Genomic DNA, 20,121 nt, shown 5'->3' with positions numbered 1-20,121 from the left:
TCTCAAAAATAAATAAATGTTTAAAAAACATCTATGTAGTAATGTTTATTATATAAATATTAGAGAAGTCAGTGACTCATTAAAAAGGAACAATACCAGAATCATAGGGGTCCCAGAAGAAGAAGAGAGAAAAATAGGGGTGTAAGGGTTATGTAAGCAAATCATAGTGGAAAACTTTCCTAACCTGGAAAAAGACACAGACATCAAAATTTAGGAAGCACAGAGGACTCCCATTAGATTCAAAAAAACTGACCATCAACAAGGCATATCATAGTCAAATTCACAAAATACTCAGGCAAGGAGAGTTTCATGAAAGCAATAAGGGAAAAAAAGTCCTTAACCTACAAGGGAAGACAGATCAGGTTTGCAGCAGACCTATCCACAGAAATTTGGTGGGCCAGAAAGGAGTGGCAGGATATACTCAATGTGCTGAATCAGAAAAATATGCAGCCAAGAATTCTTTATCCAGCAAGGCCGTTATTCAAAATAGAAGGAGAGATAAAAAGTTTCCCAAACAAAAATTAAAGGAGTTTGTGAGCACTAAACCAGCCCTGCAAGAAATTTTAAGGGCGATTTCCTGAGGGGAGAAAAGATGAAAAAAATAAATAAATAAATAAATAAATAAAGATCAAAAGCAACAAAGACTAGAAAAGACCAGAAAACACCACCAGACACTCCAATTCTACAAGCAACATAATGTCAATAAATTCATATCTTTCAGTACTCACTCTAAATGTCAATGGACTCAATGCTCCAATCAAAAGACAAAGGGTAACAATGGATAAGAAAATAAGATCCATCTACACGCTGTTTACAACAGACCCACTTTAGATTGAAAGAACCCTTCAGATAGAAAGTAAGGAGATGGAGAACCATCTCTCATTCTAATGGTCAACAAAAGAAAGCCGGAGTAGCCATACTTATATCAGACAATCTAGACTTTAAAATAAAGACTGTATCAAAAGATGCAGAAGGGCATTATATCATAATCAAGGGGTCTATCCACCAAGAAGACCTAACAGTTGTGAACATTTATGCACCAAGTGTGAAAGCACCCAAATATATAAATCAATTAATCACAAACATAAAGAAACTCATTGATAGTAATACCATAATAGTAGGAGACTTCAACACCCCACTCACAGCAATGGACAGATCGTCTAATCAAAAAATCAACAAAGAAACAACGGCTTTGGATGACACACTGGACCAGATGGACTTAACAGATATATTCGGAACATTTCATCCTGAAGCAGCAGAATATACGTTCTTCTCCAGTGCACATGGAATGTTCTCCAGAATAGACCACATACCGGGACACAAATCAGCCGTCAACAAGCACAAAAAGATCGAGATCATACCATGCACATTTTCAGACCACAACACCATGAAACTCAAAATCAACCATAAGAAAAAATTTGGAAAGGTAACAAATATTGGAGACTGAAGAAAATCTTACTAAAGAATGAATGGGCTAACCAATAATTTGAGAGGAAATTAAAAAGTTCATGAAAGCCAATGAAATGATAACACCACAACCCAAAACCTCTGGAATGCAGCAAAGGCAGTCATAAGAGGAAAGTATATAGCAATCCAGGCCTTCCTAAAGAAGGAAGAAAGATCTCAGATACACAACCTAACCTTATGCGTTAACAAACTGGAAAAAGAACAGCAAATAAAACCCAAAGCCAGCAGGAGACAGGAAATAAGATTAGAGCAGAAATTAATGCTGTTGAAACAGACAAACAAACAAAAACAGTAGAACAGATCAATGAAACCAGACTTTGGTTCTTTGAAAGAATTAACAAAATTGATAAACCACTAGTCAGTTTGATCAAAAAGAAAAAAGGTAAGGGCCTAAATACATAAAATCGAGAATGAAAGAGGAGAGATCACAACCAACACAACAGAAATACAAACAATAATAAGAAACTATTATGAGCAGTTATATGCCAAAAAAATGGGTAATCTGTAAGAAATGGGTAAATTCCTAGAAACATATACACTATCAAAACTGAAACAGGAAGAAATAGAGAATTTGAATACACCCATAACCAGTAAGAAAATTGAATTAGTAATCAAAAATATGCCAAAAAACAACCATCCAGGGCCAGATGGCTTTCCAGAGGAATTCTACCAAACATTGAAGGAAGAGTTAACACCTATTTTCTTGAAGCTGTCCCAAAAAATATAAATGGAAGGAAAACTTCCAAACTCTTTCTATGAATCCAGCATTACCTTGATTCCCAAACCAGACAGTTACCCCACTAAAAAGGAGAACTATACACCAATTTCCCTGCTGAACATGGATTCAAAACTCCTCAACAAGATATTAGCCAACCCGACCCAACAATACATTAAAAAAATTGTTTGCCACTACCAAGTGGGATTTATACCTGGGATGCAGGGCTGGTTCAATATAATCAGTGTGATTCACCACATCAATAAAAGAAAGGACAAGAACCATATGATCCTCCCAATAGATGCAGACAAAGCATTTGACAAAATACAGCATCCTTTCTTGATAAAATCCCTCAAGAAAGTAGGGATAGAAGGAGCATACCTTGAGATCATAAAAGCCATATGCGAAAGACCCAACACTAATATCATCCTTAATGGGGAAAAACTGAGAGCTTTCCCCCTAAGGTCAGGAACAAGACAGGGATGACCACTCTCACCACTGTTATTCACCATAGTATTGGAAGTCTTAGCCTCTGGCATCAGACAACACAAAGAAATAAAAGATATCCAAATTGGCCAAGAGGAGGTCAAACTTTCATTCTTCGCAGATGACATGATACTCTATATGGAAAACCCAAAAGATTACACCAAATAACTACTAGAACTGATTCATGAATTCAGCAAATTTTCAGGATATAAAATCAACATACAGAAATCTGTTGCATTCCTATACACCAACAATAAAGCAGCAAAGAGAGAAATCAAGGAATTGATCCCATTTACAGTTGCACCAAAAACCATAAAATACCCAGGAATAAATCGAACCAAAGAGGTGAAAAATCTATACACTGAAAACTACAGAAAGCTTATGAAAGAAATTGAAGACACACACACAAAAAAAAATGGAATAAAGATTCCATGCTCCTGGATAGGAAGAACAAATATTGTTAATATGCTTGGCGCCTGGGTGACTCAGTAAGTTGAATGTCCGACTTCGGTTCGGGTCATGATCTCACAGTTCATGAGTTCGAGCCCCACGTCAGGCTCTGTGCTGACAGCTTAGAGCCTGGAGCCTGCTTCAGATTCTGTGTCTCCCTCTCTCTCTGCTCCTCCCCTGCTCACACGCTGTCTCTCTTTCAAAAATAAATAAAGATTTAAAAAATTAAAAATAAAATAAAATAAAATGTCGATACCACCCAAAGCAGTCTACATATTCAATGCAATCCCTATCAAAATAACACCAGCATTCTTCACAGAGCTAGAAAAAATAATCCTAAAATTTTTATGGAACCAGAAAAGACCCCAAATAGCCAAAGCAATCTTGAAAAAGAAAACCAAAGCAGGAGGCATCACAATCCCAGACTTCAATCTATACTACAAAGCTGTAATCATCAAGACAGTATGGTATTGGCACAAAAACAGACAACTCAAATCAATGTAACAGAATAGAGAACCCAGAAATGGACCCACAAACATATGGCCAAGGAATCTTTGACAAAGCAAGAGAGAATATCCAATGGAATAAAGACAGTCTCCTCAGCAAGTGGTGCTGGGAAAACTGGACAGCGACATGCAGAAGAATGACCCTGGACCACTTTCTTACACCATACACAAAAATAAACTCAAAATGGATGAAAGGCCTCAATGTAAGACAGGAAGCCATCAAAATCCTTGAGGAGAAAGCACACAAAAACCTCTCTGATCTGCCCGCAGCAACTTCTTACTCAACACGTCTCCAAAGACAAGGGAAACAAAAGCAAAAATGAACTACTGGGACCTCATCAAAATAAAAAGCTTGTGCACAGCAAAGGAAACTATCAGCAAACTAAAAGGCAACCGACAGAATGGGAGAAGATATTTGGAAACAACATATCAGATAAAGGGTTAGTATCCAAAATGTATAAAGAACTTATCAAACTCAACACCCAAAAAACAAATAATCCAGTGAAGAAATGGGCAAAAGATATGAAAAGATACTTCTCCAAAGAAGACATCCAGATGGCCAACTGACACATGAAAAAATGTTCAACATCACTCATCATCAGGGAAATACAAATCAAAACCACAATGAGTTACCACTCTGTTTTAATGCTTTAACTGTGCCCAAGCGTGAAAAAATGCTCAAGAAATGAAACATTTTTACTGGTCCACAAAAGACCTTAGCCTGAATTCTGTCTTCCCTCCCCTCTTACTAAATCCTAATGTAGTCTTGGCAAATTTGTGTTCCCAGTCTTACTGTTTATGCATCTTTACCACAATTAACACAATCTTACTTTTCCCACACCTGCAATAAATTGAATGCTGTAAAATTCTCAGAACAAGACTTTGACTTTCTCCAATATATCCCATTAATACTTTAGGCAATTGGTTTCCTATAGAACACTCATCTTGACCTTTTCCATATTACAGGATTTATTTTTAATTTTTTAATTTTAATTTTTAATTTTTTATTTTTTAATTATTAAATGTTTATTGTCTAATATTTAATGTTTATTTATTCTTGAGGCAGAGCATGAGTGGGAGAGGGGTAAAGAGAGAGAGGGAGACACAGAATCTGAATCAGGCTCCAGGCTCTGAGCTGTCAGCACAAAGCCTGATGCAAGGCACAACAAGGAGCCGTGAGATCATGACCTGAACTGAAGTTAGACGCTTAACCGACTGAGCCACCAAGGTGTCCTCCATATTATAGCATTTTAAATAAAGCTTGAATTAATAGTTTTGGTTGACTTTTCTCCTGCTACACAAGAGAAGCCTTTATAGGACCCCAATAGCCCTTTTCTTTTAATTTTAATTTTTTTTTCAATTTTTTTACGCCACAGACCCACCATAAGAGCAGAAAACATTTTCTCCTCTTACTACCTATCATAATCTCAATCTTAAGAGTGTCCAATCAAGATGTGTGAACTCCACCAAGCTAAAAGAGATAAATAACAGTTAAAGACATCCAATGAATTTTGAAATGTAGACCAGTGAAACAAAATTGTTGGAAGAAAAAGATAAATACATATACATATCATTTATGAAGATTTATATGCAGGAAAAAGTATGTCCTGAAAGTCAAGAACATATGTTCAAACCAAAGACAAATAAAAATCAATAATTTAACCAAAAAAGAAACATATACACTGTTGTAACTGGAATTAATTATATGAAATAGAAAATTTTAAAATGATCTCAAAAACAGAGGAAAAAAGGGGGAATTATGAGAAAAGGGATACAAACGCAGCCAATAAACCAAGGGCTCTCATTTGTGAAAACTAAGTTTTCAAAAAGAAAAAAAGGCAGATAAAAAGTGAGGAAGAAAATTAGGAAATACTGGGAAGAAATATTCCTGAGTAGAGGGCAGACCTATGATTGAGGAATTAAGGAGATTATATAGTCATAAGCTGTATTTTTAAGAATGAATATTTATTTAGGCACAGTCTGGTTAAAACTCTTATTCCTAAGGGGAAAAAAATCTTATAAGCCTTATAGAAGAAGAAAACTTTTTGTACAATAGGGAAAAAATATATGATTGCATTTCTCATCTTGAATCTGAAAATTAGGTGAAAATAGAGGAGAATCTATACACTACTGAGAAAGAAATGACTGCAACCCTAGAATTCCATATCTAGCCTAGATATTCCTCTATCAGGGTGGATGGAATATAATGAGATCATCACAAAGGCAGAGAATATCTGATCTAAGCGACTCCTCTGACAAAAATATTTGAGAAAAAGACTCTCATCAACAAATCACGGGAAATGCATTAGGGTAGAAGATGATGAAGACGAATGAGTAAAATTTCACTTAGTCCCAAATGGAGAACAGACACTTCTTAGTTCCCCACAACACAGCACACACTGGGTTAAAAGTATTTTCATGATTTGAAGGAATAAATGGAAAAGACAATGCAGTAAGTAATACAGAATTACTATTTCTTCAGGGGCTCTTTACAGACCAGCCCATTACCTCAATCATGACTTGACTCCATTTAACTAAGGAAATTTTAGTCCCCTAATTTGAAATTACCCAAAACTTTTCCATGAGATAGAGTTTGCTCAAACTGCCCCTGACACTAAATCTACCATTTTGTCCCTTATTTTTTTTGCCTTAGTCTTGAGCACTTACTTTTGTAAATGGTTGAGTAGTGACACTGATTTTTTTTTCAGGAGGAGAACTCACCATCACTCATGAAGATCTAGCCATAATACCTCAACCAAATAATCACACAACAATGTAATATTTATGTTTACTCCAAAATTTGAGTTATTTGGGCTTAAATACCACATTAAATCTAGTTTTGGATTCACCAAATTCAGTCAGTTTTCTTTTCAGTTTCTTCTCATCATATGTTGAGTTCTTGTCATCTAAAATCCCTTTTGTGCTTGATCACTTGCGTTCTTGAATGGCATAAGTGGTTGGTATCAATTATCCCATTGTTTGAGAAAATCCTTAGGGAAGCCCAACTTCTGCAAGTGGTGCTAAAATACATGACTTGCAATAATAAATGCCCTGAACCGAAAACCTACAGTAGAACGTAGGACCCTATATATTTTGTGAGACAATCCTTCCGTAGACAAACATTAAAATAAGTCAGGAAATAAGGGATGGTCAGCCTGTCATGTTTTGATTCAGGAAGAAACACAGAGTGAAGACTTAGAGGGGCCTTTCCTCCATGAGCTATGGGTGGCCAGAAGCTGGGAAAAATAATACTGTTAGAATTAGTTAAATTCCTCATATAATTAGGTGATTCAGTTTTCCACAAAGAAAATACATTTAAATTCAGTCTGCTTCTTGCCTTAAGAGTTCATTTTTAAAATTTCTTTTTGATGCATAGTAACATTAATCTCCTATAGAGACAAAATGCTTGTAGCATAATTTGAATACTAAACTATTAGTATCAGTAGGAACATGTCTTTCTGTCTTCCATAGTCTTTTTTCCTTGGGCATCACAAATATAAACCATCTGGTATGCCAGATGCTTGCTTTTCTCTTTATACATGCAGAAAGTGTAGGTGGAAGGCCTCCAAAATCCCAGACACTATTATCCATTTTGCTTATCATCATCATCATCATTATCAACTTCCCAACATTTTAATAAATGATGCTGTTTATCTGGTTTGAAGTCTGTAAGATTTGTAGAGATTATTTACTTTTTTTCCACCTACAAGATGTCAGTGAAATTTTAGTTGGCCAGAAGTCTGGAATATTGTTTATAATCGTTCTGTTGTTTATAAGCTCCAACTTTATAGAGTGTGCTCCATTTTAAACTAAGTGTTGACTTAAATTTTACTGTAGTATTTATCAACCTGTCTCTGAACCAGGGTTTACTTTTATAAACCAAAAACAATTTGAACTCAATTATATATACTGTCAAATACTTGCCAAGTTTTATCCAGAGTAGACTGGGTTTTTCCTAATGCAGTTCATTATATCCAAATCTTTTGATCAAAAAAACAAGAGGTTTGTATGCGTGTGTGTGTTTGCCTGCATGCACGCATGTCCTTTCATGTGTACTAATGTGTGTGCGTACATGCAAGAGAAGAACATTTCCACAGTGGTGGGCATATCATAATTAAACAAAACCTAGCAAAGCAATAACAGAAGGAGACACTAGGAATTTATAATACTTAGTGTGTCAGTATAGCGCTGGTATTAAGAATTAAAATAACCCCAGGCTAGACAATGCATTTGCAGTACAATAATTTAACAACAACAAAAAAAGAACTATTTAGCAAAATATTTAGAGAGAGGCATTCTAGTAATACAGTACCTATTTGCATGTAAATGTCTAACTTAAGAAATCCCCTTTTTAATCATAAAGCCACATAAATATAGAACAGCACAGTAGTGAGTACTCACAGATTTTCAGATGGAGTTAAAATTTTAGGGAAGTAGGTTCACATCTAATGTAAGAAATATGATTATCAACTCCTTTGTCATAGAGTATCATTAAGGCTAAATGAAATATTATATGTAAAACGACTGCCCTCCCCAGAAAACAGGTCAACAAGTACTTGCTGAGTTTGAAATAAATCTCTTGAAATTGTTCTTTCAAAGATTTGTGAAATACCTAAGCTTACAAATCAAAAAATTAAAATTGCTATTTCATTAGAAATATGATTGCTGAAGTTTGTAACAAGACATAACATCTGTGCTTTAAGGACTAACCTCTGAAGGGTTATAGGTGTAAATAGAGAAGAATCAAAACATTATTAATAAGATTAAGGATGATCAAAATAAAATGGATCCAGAAAGAAACAGTAGAAGTACAAGAACTAAGAAAAAGAGAATTTTAATCTGAATGAGGGAAATCTCTGGCTTCACTTGTCTGTAATGACTGCATAACGGGTTGTTTCTAGGTGGTGGAGAAAGAGTAGCAGAGAGTATCATGCCTTGCATTCTGAAGTTACTACACATAAACACATAAAGTTATGAAAATGTGTTTGTGTGTTCTAAAATCACAGTTTTAGGAAAAATCAATTAATGTACCTTCCTTCCAAGTATATTGCTATCCCTGCATGCAGAGTGTGGAGTTGCCAGAGTTTGTCTGGCAAAAGGTATCACCAGCACATTAGCTGGAAGAAAGGCTTCTTAACCCAGTCACACATGCTACTTAAAAACACATACATACTGGGGAGGAGCCAAGATGGCGGAACAGTATGAAAGTTTTTTTGCATCTTGTGTCCATGAAATACAGCCAGATCAACACTTAACCATCTTGCACACCTAGAAAACTGATTTGAGGATTAACACAACAATCTGCACAATCTGAACCACAGAACTCAGCAGGTGCTTGATGCGGAGAGGTGAACTGGGGGAGAGAGAAGCTGTGGAGGTCAGGGAGCTGGTTTTGCTTGTGGAGAGAGGATGGAGATGGAGGGGAGTACATGAAATGCACCCCTCCCCCTGCAAAAAGCAGCTGGAGAGAAAGTAGAAATAGCACATGCCATCCTTACACGCTAAGAAGATACCGCTCATCACCATCACTCTTGTGGGATTGTACAAGTCAACCAAAGAAACTCAGTGGAACTTGATGACTTGGACCACTTCAACCTGCACTTGGAATGTATTGTGAGCAACATTACCAAAGTAGTAGTTAAACTTAAATATCTGGATCAAGAGGAGGTGGGCCTGTTCACTTAACATCTTAATGGGGCAAGGCAACCAGAGTCTCCATGTAGTTGATGGGGCAGAAGCCTGAATGGCCATGAAGCATTCCCCTATACCAGTGCTCATCAATTTGGCTAGTGAGTTTGATGATAGCATCCTCTTTAAAACCCATTTCCCCTTCATTTTCAGGTTCAAAGTTGTACACAAATCAGCCGCAGGGCTGATCCACTGTGGCACTTATGAGTGTGTATGAGGGAGAAGCTTCCATTGGGCTGTTGTCTCCAGCTGGAAGCTCCTGGCTCATTTGTAGTTTAGGCTGATATTCTCCTGTAGGCTAAGATGAAGCTTGTGTTATTTTTTCTTCCAGTCTGAGGGTGACTTCCAGCAGGATCCGGACTGTCTGGTTATGGTACTCCAGATGGGTTTGCACAAGTGCAGAAAGCTGGCTCACCTGTTGAACATGTTTACCTCATCAACATCTTGAGACTAATCAAATTTCTCCAGACTCTTGTGGAGCTCTTGATTTGGAATCTTGCCTTGTCATTTCTTCTTACACTCAAAGTCCAAGCTTTGACCCTCCAACCTCTGTACATCATGCTTAATTTTCCTTAGATCACTGTCATGAAGGTTCCGAAGGAGGTCAAGTTCCACCTGACTTCCATGCACAAAAAGTCTTAAACCTCCAAAAGTTCTTGAATGACCTCCCGCCTCATCAATCGCTAGGCCAATGTTGCAATCATCTCTAAGCCCTCTTCCAGATTGATCATGGCCTCTGCCAGCAGCACTTCTGCCTGGGAATATCCTGGCTTTCCCCTGGATGCAGAATTTTGACATGGTGTTGATCACAATAAGTTTATCTCTGGAAGCTGGGATGGCTTGAAGGTATTCAATCATTTCCATCATTATTTCCATCATAGCCCTGATCCACTTTCCTCTCTATCTCTTTGAAATCATCATCTAGCTTGGTTCCTTCTGCTCCTCCAAATTTCTCACTTTTTCAGTGGCTCTGTGAATTGCTTCTTGCACCCAGCCACTGCCTACCAACAAGTTGCCAGAGGACACATGGGCATAGGTGTAGGGGCAGATGCTGGAAAGATTCTGTGGAGCTGGACAGGAGGGCTGCACAGGGCCCTTCCACAGCTCATGCCCCCACCATAGTTGTGGGTGTGGGGCACAGAGTGACATGGGACTTTGAATAACTTTAAATTTTAAACAAGCTAATATTTTTGTATTTATTTAATGAAATAAACTTATACAGAAATTACCCGAATTTATGTATGCACAGAAGTTCAATATTTTTTGAGGTTCTACCACAGTATAGGAACTGTCTGAGTAGCTGTAAATTAATTTACACATAAGATCTCATTTAATCTTCAGAATAATATATGATTGGTTGTAAGAAATGGGATTTACAGATGTGCTAATTGAGGCTCCAAAAATTAAGTAACTTCTCCATGTCACAGGTAGAAAGTGAAGAAACTAAGAGACAAACCCAGGACTGTGTGGTTGTAAATCCTGCTTTATTTTATTTGTCTATACAAATCAATAACTTTCCTTTAAAAATTGCTGGAGGAGATATCTCATATCAAATACTCATATTTGATTACCGTGTAGAAAGTCACAAATGACCATAACTCTGGCAGCAATAAGAAAGTACAAGATACATGGAAAATAATGCATTTGTTTAAAGTCATTGAAGGGGCGCCTGAGTCACTCAGTAAAGTGTCTGACTTATTCTGTGGTTACGATCTCACAGTTCATGAGTTCGAGCCCCACATTGGGCTCTACACTGTCAGCACAGAGTCAGCTTCAGATCCTCTGTCTCCCTCTCTCCTGCCCTTACCCTGCTCCCTCTCAATCTCTAAAAAATAAATAAAGATTAAAAAAATAATAAAGTTATGAAGAGTAGTAGATGCTATAGTTGGCTGCCATTTTTTTTTTTAAAGAAAAAGGTAAGCAATTCAGCCAGAAAATCAGGTTTATTAGGGAATAGCAGAAGAATTGCAATTCAGGACAAGCAAACTATGATGAACCATAGGCAAGTCCAGAGAACAAGGGAGAGCATCCTTTTATAGAGGAAAAGAGGAAGTTGGGGAGGAGGAGGGTTGTTTCAAAGAAAAGTTCATTGGAGGAAAATGAGAGTGAGAAATGGTGGTGGTATCTCATTGGCTGCAGGCCAGGATAGCTGGCTATTGCAGGGTATCTACAGCTTGCTGTTGCCCTAAGAGTAAATCTTCCTTCTTCCTGCTGGACTGTGCAAGCTACATAGAGTAGTATATGCTTGACAGCCTGACTGAAATTTTGAGTTAGGTTTCCTTAACACATTTTCATATGGTTAGTAAATTAAGTTCCAGAGATGGATGAGCCATGTTAGGTGATCAAAGCTTGCAGTCACTTTTAAGTCTGGGAATAATTGCCTGGTCTGGGTAAAAGGGGAAGGAGGAGTGGGTTTGACACTTGCAGGCATATGTTATTGAGATGAGAAAATAATTGAAGTGTTAATGCTAGCATAGTTTGTATGATGAATTAAAATCTGGAACAAACCCAAATGCAAAAATAAGTTTATCAAGAAAAATGAAAAAGAAAAAAATGTAGGCCTAAATCCAGTTATGTCAACTTTTACATAAAATAGAGAATTAAAAGACAAAATTGTCATATTGAATAAAAAAGCAAGATTCACATTAAATATAGACACATATTAAATATAGAGACCTAGAAACATTGACAGTCAAAGGAGGAAACAAATATACCGTACCAAGAAATGAAATATAAAACTTGAGGTGCCTATGTCAGTATCAAACAAAATAGGCTTTCAATGATGAAATATTACCGTAGATAGAGAAATTTCATAATAAAAAGTCAATTTGTTGGGTACATAATAATCACAATATGTGTGTATGTGGTTAATAACAGAGCTTCATAATAAATACAAATATTTGTATAAATAAAGTAGAATGAGAAATAGAAAAATACACAGTCATAGTTTGAGATTCTAACATGTTTCTCTCATTGATTGAAAAAAGTGTATAGGACACCTGGGTGGCTCAGTTGGCTAAGCATCCAACTCTTGGTTTCAGTTCAGGTCATGATCTCATGGTTAGTGAGCTTGAGCACATGTGGGGGCTCTGCACTGACAGCATGGATCCTGCTTGGGATTCATTCTCTCTCTCTCTCCTCCTCCTCCTCCTCCTCCTCCCCTGCTCACTCTCTGTTTCTAGTTCACATGGACTTTTCCTAAAGATGTACTACCTGTTGGCCAATAAAGCAATTCATGATAATTTTCAACAACAGAATTAAAATAAAATTAATTCTTAGTAAAATATCCAGAAAAGCCACAAATGTTATAGCTAAACAACACATTTATAACTAATCCATTGTTCAAAAAAGAACCCATTCATTGTTCAAAGAATTGCAGGAATAATTGCAAACTTTCTACTAAATGATAAAGATAATATATAAACATATAAATGTATAAAGCAAGTACATGAAAACAAATTTACACTAGCATTGGAAATCAAGAAATGAAGGCAGACAAATGGTAGGTATTTTTTAAGAGGTTGGTTCTATAAACAAGTCATGAAAAATTATACAACTCTAGCAAGTTAATATAAAAAAGAGAGAAGAAACAAAAATTGCTTATAAGAAGAATGAAATAGTAATATAGATCCTTCAGATTTTAAATATAGGCAAAGAAAAATTTATAAATAACCTTAAATCAATAAATTTGACAACTTAAACTATATTGACACAGTCACTGAAAGAAATTTACAAATATTAACACACACTCCCAAATCAAAATAGCCTTACATTGAAAAAAAAAATGAATGTGATTTAAAAGCAGCTACAAGAAAATGGTCTCTCAAGGAAAACTCCAGGGATAGATAGTTTTAATTATAAATTCTAACACACATCAAAAAAAAAAAAAAAAAAGAAAAAGTTTACACACTATTCTTAGAAAGTATAAGCAGAGAGCAAATTTTTCTACTTGTTTACTTGTCTACTTGTTTACTTGTTTACTTGTTTCTACTTGTTCTACTTGTTTATTGAGGCCAAAGCAACTATGATAACACAATTCAATAAAGATTTTATAAGAAAAAAATTACATAGCAAAATCCTCCATAATATAATGCAGAAATCTTTTACTAAAACATTATCAAATCACATTCATCAAGAAATTGGGGCTCCTGTGTTGCTCAGTCAGTTAAGCATCCAACTTCAGCTCAGGTCATGATCTCACAGCCTGTGAGTTCAAGCCCCACATTGAGCTCTGTGCTAACAGCTCAAAGCCTTGAGCCTGCTTTGGATTCTGTGTCTCCCTCTCTCTCTCTGTCCCTCCCTCACTCCTGATCTCTCTCTCTCTTTTTCTCTCTCTCTCTTTCAAAAATGCATAAAACATTTAAAACATTAAAAAAATAAAGAAAGAAGGATAATAATACACCAAGACTAACTGGGGGTTCATCCTGTGAATACAGATAAAATCCTGAACAAATTTTAGCAAAAAAATTTTGACAATATATAAAAAGGATAATATAGTATAATCAAGCAGAGTTTATCCTGTGAGTATAAAATTGTTTTAACATAAACCAAACATTGATTTATGTTAATATTAACATTAAAATATTTGAAATTAAAACTATGGAAGTTAATATCTATGCCAAAGAGAAAAAATAAAATCTCAATAGATGTGGGAAAAAGCATTTGACAACTTTTTAATACCCATGCTTTGATAAAAACTAACAGCAAGCTAGAAATGTAAAAAAATTCCTAAATCCAATAAAGGGCACACACAAACACCTACATTTAACATCAAACATAAATCATGAAGTATTAGACCCTCTCCCTCTAAGGTCAAAAGCCAAATAAGGCTGTCCACTCTTCCCACTTCTATTCAGCATTGTACCTGCAACTCCTGTTCATGCCATAAGGCATGAAGAAGGAACAAAAGACATAGATTGAGAAGAAAGAAAGAAAACAGGTTTTATTCACAAAAGGGAAGATGGCTCATATAGAAAATCCTAAAGAATATACAATTAGACTACTAAAACTAATAAGTGAATTTATCAAGGTCACAGATAAAAGCTCAGTAAACAAAACTACATGCATTTCAATATATTAACAGCAGTTGTATTTATGCATACCAAAAGCAATTTATTTACATTAGTGACAAAAAGAAAATGGACATTAATTTAACAAAATATGTGAAATATCTCTGCATTGGAAATTATAAAACATTGCTGAGATATACAATGTCCATGGATTAGACAATGGAGTATTGTTAAAAACTCAATTCTCTGTAAATTGATGTACAGGTTTAATTTTAGCAATTCCAAACTAAATCTCTGAGGGCATTTTTAACGGAAATGTTTGGGTGCTTTTAAAGTATACATGAAAATGTGAAAAATCAAGAGTCATGAAAGAGTCTTGAAATAGAAAAACCATGGTTAGAAGACCAACTCAATACATAATAAGAGGCAACAATTATCAAAACAGTATGGTATTTAAATATAAAAATATTTAAATGGAACAATGCAACAAAATAGTGTAAAAAAATAGACCCACACTTTTATAATTAATTGATTTCCCATATATGCATCAAATTATTCAATAGAGGAAGAAAAGTTTTTCAATGATGGGTGTTAGAACTAGATAACCATGTTTAAATAAATGAATCTCAACCCCTATCTCACATGACAATAAAATTAATTTTAAAATAGATCAAACATAACAACTAAAAATACAAATATCCTAGAAGAAAACATATGGGGATTATCTTCTCAACCATATGCATAGGGAAAATTTCTCAAGACACAGAAAGAAGTAATAATTAAAGTAAATACAATGATAAATAAAATTTTAAAATACTAAAAACATTATCAAAACAACATGAAGTACATTAAAAATGTTTTTGTTGTCTACTATGAAAATCATTTGAAGTAGTTCTAATAATTTGCGCAATTGGTTAATATAAAGACCTATAAGCATTGATTCTTCTTTGTAAAAGAGCTTCAGAATACTAACAAGAAAATATTTAACTATATTAACTCTTAAGTTCAAATGGTTACATCTATTCTAAAAAACCATGTATATTCCATTAGAAACCTAGCAGAATCTAGACAAAAAATATTAATAAGATTATTGATAGTGTCAATGATTTTATCTCTATTTCCTAAAATCTTCAATCAGATTTGAGTATATAATTGTTAGAATACTCATCTTGATGTTGATCTATACATACAGATCCTCTGTAGTTTATAAGTGTTTAACTTTCATACTTGGTACTCAGAGTAGAATGTGGTTTTACTTCTCCTGTGAGTTTCCCCTGTCAGAAATACATTATCCTCTCCAAAACCGTCAGGCAGAGTGCTATGATAATGAAAGGTATCTATTTTTCAGTTATATTATATGCAACAAACTCTATTGGAGAAAAAAAACCAGTAAATAAGTGGTTCATGATACACAGGCTACATTTATCTAGAGGGGCTTTCTATTTTCCAGAATTATTAATTTAGAACTGTCTATTTATTACAAAATATCAAATTAATTTGTTAACTGAATGTTACCTTCAAATTTAAAACAATTACAAGGAAGGAAGGGAAGAGATCATACAATGGTTATGTCCGGCTGGTTTGTTTTTCATAGGAATCAATGTAAAAACCTTTAGTGTGGTGGGGACTAATAGCTTAGACACTGAAGCAGACTGCTACAGTCCAATCTAGACTAGTTATGTCAACTTAGACAAGTCATTTAGCCTCCCTGTCTCCGTTTCAAATCTATAAAATGTGAAAATAATAATGCCTATCTCATACATTTCTTGAGAGGATTAAATGGATTAATGTAAGTCACGTCTTAGAATAGTTCCTGAAGCAGAGAAAATGGCAAATGATTTTTCTTTTACTTTTAGTAACAAAAAAGCATGAACATATTTTTTTTCAATACGTGTGAGAAATATCTACATTTAGAAAGCCTAAAATTTATCCTAAACACCTTTGCTATTTAGATCAAATTACATAAAGATTAAAGGTATTTCTTGAATTAATAATTTGCATAATTTAGTAATTTTTACATAAAAAAGTAAAGTAATAATGTTAAAATAGAGAAAGCAGTGTTTAAATAAAAAAATAACCAAATGACAATGGCCTAATCTGATAAAGAATATGCAAAATTCAAACCATCTCACAAACTCAATAGCATGAATATACTGGACATCATTTTAATTTTAATTTTGGGAATTAATTTTGTCATGCAAATAAATAATTTTGTGGTAACTTTTCTCAAGTTTTCTCAGACACACCAAGAATTTATTTAGTGAAACGAAGTCCAAACAATATATTTTACAGAGTATTTCCATATAGATGTATGCAACTGAGGCCAAAAACATATATATATTTCATATTTATATTTATATGAAGAAAATACACTAATCAATCACTATAGTCATGGCTATAGAGGGAATATTGTAAGATTATTTTCACTATGGGAGACGTTATGTGATTTTCCCCCTGAAATTCATTAGAACATGCTTCAAAAAAGTTGAAATACGGCAAGTGTCAATGAACAGCATTTAAAGCGAAGTGGATTTCAGTTCAAGACTAGGCAGAACAATATTACATGTGACAACAATTACTTCATTTACCTAACTAATGTTTGCAGTTGTTTTATTTGCGATGGTGAGATCACTTGTCAGAAAGTTTTGGAGGGTTTCACACACTTAGACAAGGGTGGGATTTAGCTAGATACCACTAATATTCTTTAAAGCAGTCTGTTCTGTAAATTTGGATGAACAATTAACACAATTATATTGTTAACATAGAGACAATTACTATAACTTATTTAAGGGAATATGGCTTAGCATGTTTAATAACAAAAATAATAATGTCTTATTTCTGTTCCTATTACAAATTAGATAAAGTGAACTGCATAGATATGTATTGAGGCTGCTACTGTTAAATCAAACAATAATAAAATTTTACTTGTATATTTATTTGTGTAAATACACCACAAGGGCCATTCAAGTACAGTGTGTGTGTTTGTATATAAGTAAAATTATATATATATATATGTTAAACATATATATAAACATATATATATTTTATATATATATATATATATATATATATATATATATATATATATATAAAATCCCTACACGCTACGAAGTATACATAAATATAATCACTACCCTATATTTCCTATAATAAGTTTACTACGGTACATTAGTATCCTGGTCTTTCCATAACCAAAAGTGCATGCAAGTATTTCTCTTAGGCATTCTTTGGACTTTTTGGCTGGCTGATTTGCTCCCTAGGTTTTCTCTATCCCACATTTGAGGCCATTTTTAATTGTTATTGAACAATCAAAGTCCTTACAAAAAATAGAGTAAAGGAACATAGTAAATGAACATTTTTAAAAATTTTTTTTTATTTAAAAAAAATTTTTTTTAACGTTTATTTATTTTTGAGACAGAGAGAGACAGAGCATGAATGGGGGAGGGTCAGAGAGAGAGAGGGAGACACAGAATCTGAAACAGGCTCCAGACTCTGAGCTGTCAGCACAGAGCCCGACGCGGGGCTTGAACTCACGAACCGCTAGATCATGACCTGAGCCGAAGTCGGACGCTTAACCGACTGAGCCACCCAGGCGCCCCGTAAATGAACATTTTTTTAACCAACAAATTAAGCTTTTACATCACACAAATTGGTCTTGCCACATGACTGTCACAGATACACCCTTTATAACATTATCCTGGGAGTGGAAATAGGAAGGAGACTATAACCACATAAAAGTTCTAAGTCAACAAATTGTACAAAGATTATGCCATTGGAGTGTTCCCAAATTTTCTCTTGAGGCATAAAACTCCAAAAATATGTTATTTTCTGCTAAAAGATGGTATACTGAGAAAAAAAAAAAAACTATTGACATTTTCTCCTATCATGTATGTTATTCTTAGCATGAAATTAGAGTGGGATTGTTGTTGGAAAGTTATAATTTATTAAGAATATAAACAACAATGTGAAATCATCCAAGCTTCTACTATTCTGACATGGTTGTTTTTAGCCATTTTCCTAATTTCCTTTCATAAATACTTATACTGTATATTATGTATTGCAGTGATCTCTTAACTATCCTTAAGTTATCAGTTCTTTTTTTATGTAAATAACTGTCCATTAGAATTATTTTGACAGCAAAATGAAGATAATACCATTTAAGATTAGCTGTAATTACAATGCATATTCATAACCAATATTAGTGCTTTAAGAAGTTTTATAAATGTCCTCCTTTATTCATTACACAAGTGTTTGTTGAGCACTGAGTGTGCACCAAGAAGGTACTAAGTTCAGGGAATTTCATGGCAATTAAGATAATTGCTAAGAGGGTAGCATAACTTTTATGTTAAAAGTTCTTATACACACAAAAATAATGATTATTTATTATAATAAATAAAGTGGAATGAAACTTTTGGAGGTGAAAGATATTTATGGTATAGATTGTGGTGATGGTTTCAAGGTATTTGCTTATCACCAAACTCACCAAATTGTATACATTAAATATGTACAGCTTTTGTATGACAATCATACCACAATAAAGTGTTTTTTTTAAAAAACACAAACATGACTTTACTCTCACTGAGTTTATTGAATAATGAAAGATAAGACAAGTTATTTAGAAATTGCAATACAAAGTGACAAGGACTATGGAAAGCTGGGCAGTATGTTGACCAAACAGAATGAATACTTTTATCTCTGCCCCCACATCCAAAACCCCTTTGAAATGATAAAAAGATTAAGAAAAACTCATTAGAGTACTGGGATGGGGCCATTAGTGAATGTGAGAAGTTAAAGTATTTGTAGAAAATACTAAGATGTTAGGGGAGAAGGGAAAGAGGAACCAAAAAAGAAACCAAAAGTCCAATCTAAAATTTGAAAAGATTTCTAAGAAATTGAACATCGTTCTCAACAGAGCCCAGAAAAAATTCCAAGTGTAAAGACAACAACAACAACAATAACAACAACAACAACAACTGTAACAACCAAAACAAGGTGCAGAATTAACCCAAAGGGATAAATATTAGGCTAATTAAGCTACTACCTGAAAAGATATCTGGCAAATTATGCTTTATTTATCAGGAACATTGAAAACAGCAGGTTGGAAATTTATCCTGTAATAAGTCAACGGATCAATCAATAAAAAGTAATGCATTAGAAAAATTCAAATATCAGGGTGCCTGGCTGGCTCAGTCGGTTAAATATCTGACTTTGGCTCAGGTCATGATCTCAAGGTTCATGGGTTCAAGCCTCACGTCAGGCTCTGTGCTGACAACTCAGAGCCTGGAGCCTGATTCAGATTCTGTGTTTCCCTCTCTCTCTGCCCCTCTTTTGCTCATTCTCTGTCTCTCTCTGTCTCTCAAAAATAAATAAACATTTAAAAAAATTAAAAATTCAAATATTTATCAGGTTGGAGACTGAATTGACAAATGATGCTATATCAATAAAAGGGGGTATTTTTCAGCAGTAAATAAAGACAAAATACTAAATGTAACAACATGACTGATCTCAAAAACAGGGGAGGGTGGGTGATGGGTATTGAGGAGGGCACCTTTTGGGATGAGCACTGGGTGTTGTATGGAAACCAATTTGACAATAAATTTCATATATTGAAAAAAAAAACATAATCTCAAAAACATGTCCAAAGGAAAAAAATAACAGAGTACATATGAAGTTAGAGACTAATTAAATTAATCTGAGGTGAAGATCACCAGTAGAGTGGCCACTTTGTTATGAAAGGAGATTGGGGAGGAAGGGGCTTGAGGGATATTTCTGAGGAGATAGAAATGTACATAAGTCTGTC

The 20,121-nt window shown here is 34.5% G+C and overlaps 1 pseudogene; it reads right to left on the bottom strand.

Moving 5' to 3' along the window:
• Positions 1 to 9,313: 9,313 nt before the first annotated feature.
• LOC102964987 overlaps positions 9,314 to 20,121 on the bottom strand; it is a 30,327-nt pseudogene continuing 19,519 nt past the window's right edge.

This window comes from Panthera tigris, chromosome B2 (assembly GCF_018350195.1).
Source record: "Panthera tigris isolate Pti1 chromosome B2, P.tigris_Pti1_mat1.1, whole genome shotgun sequence".
NCBI lineage: Eukaryota > Metazoa > Chordata > Mammalia > Carnivora > Felidae > Panthera > Panthera tigris.
Note: the sequence above shows the minus strand (reverse complement) of the source record. Positions and strands in the feature narration are given on the sequence as shown.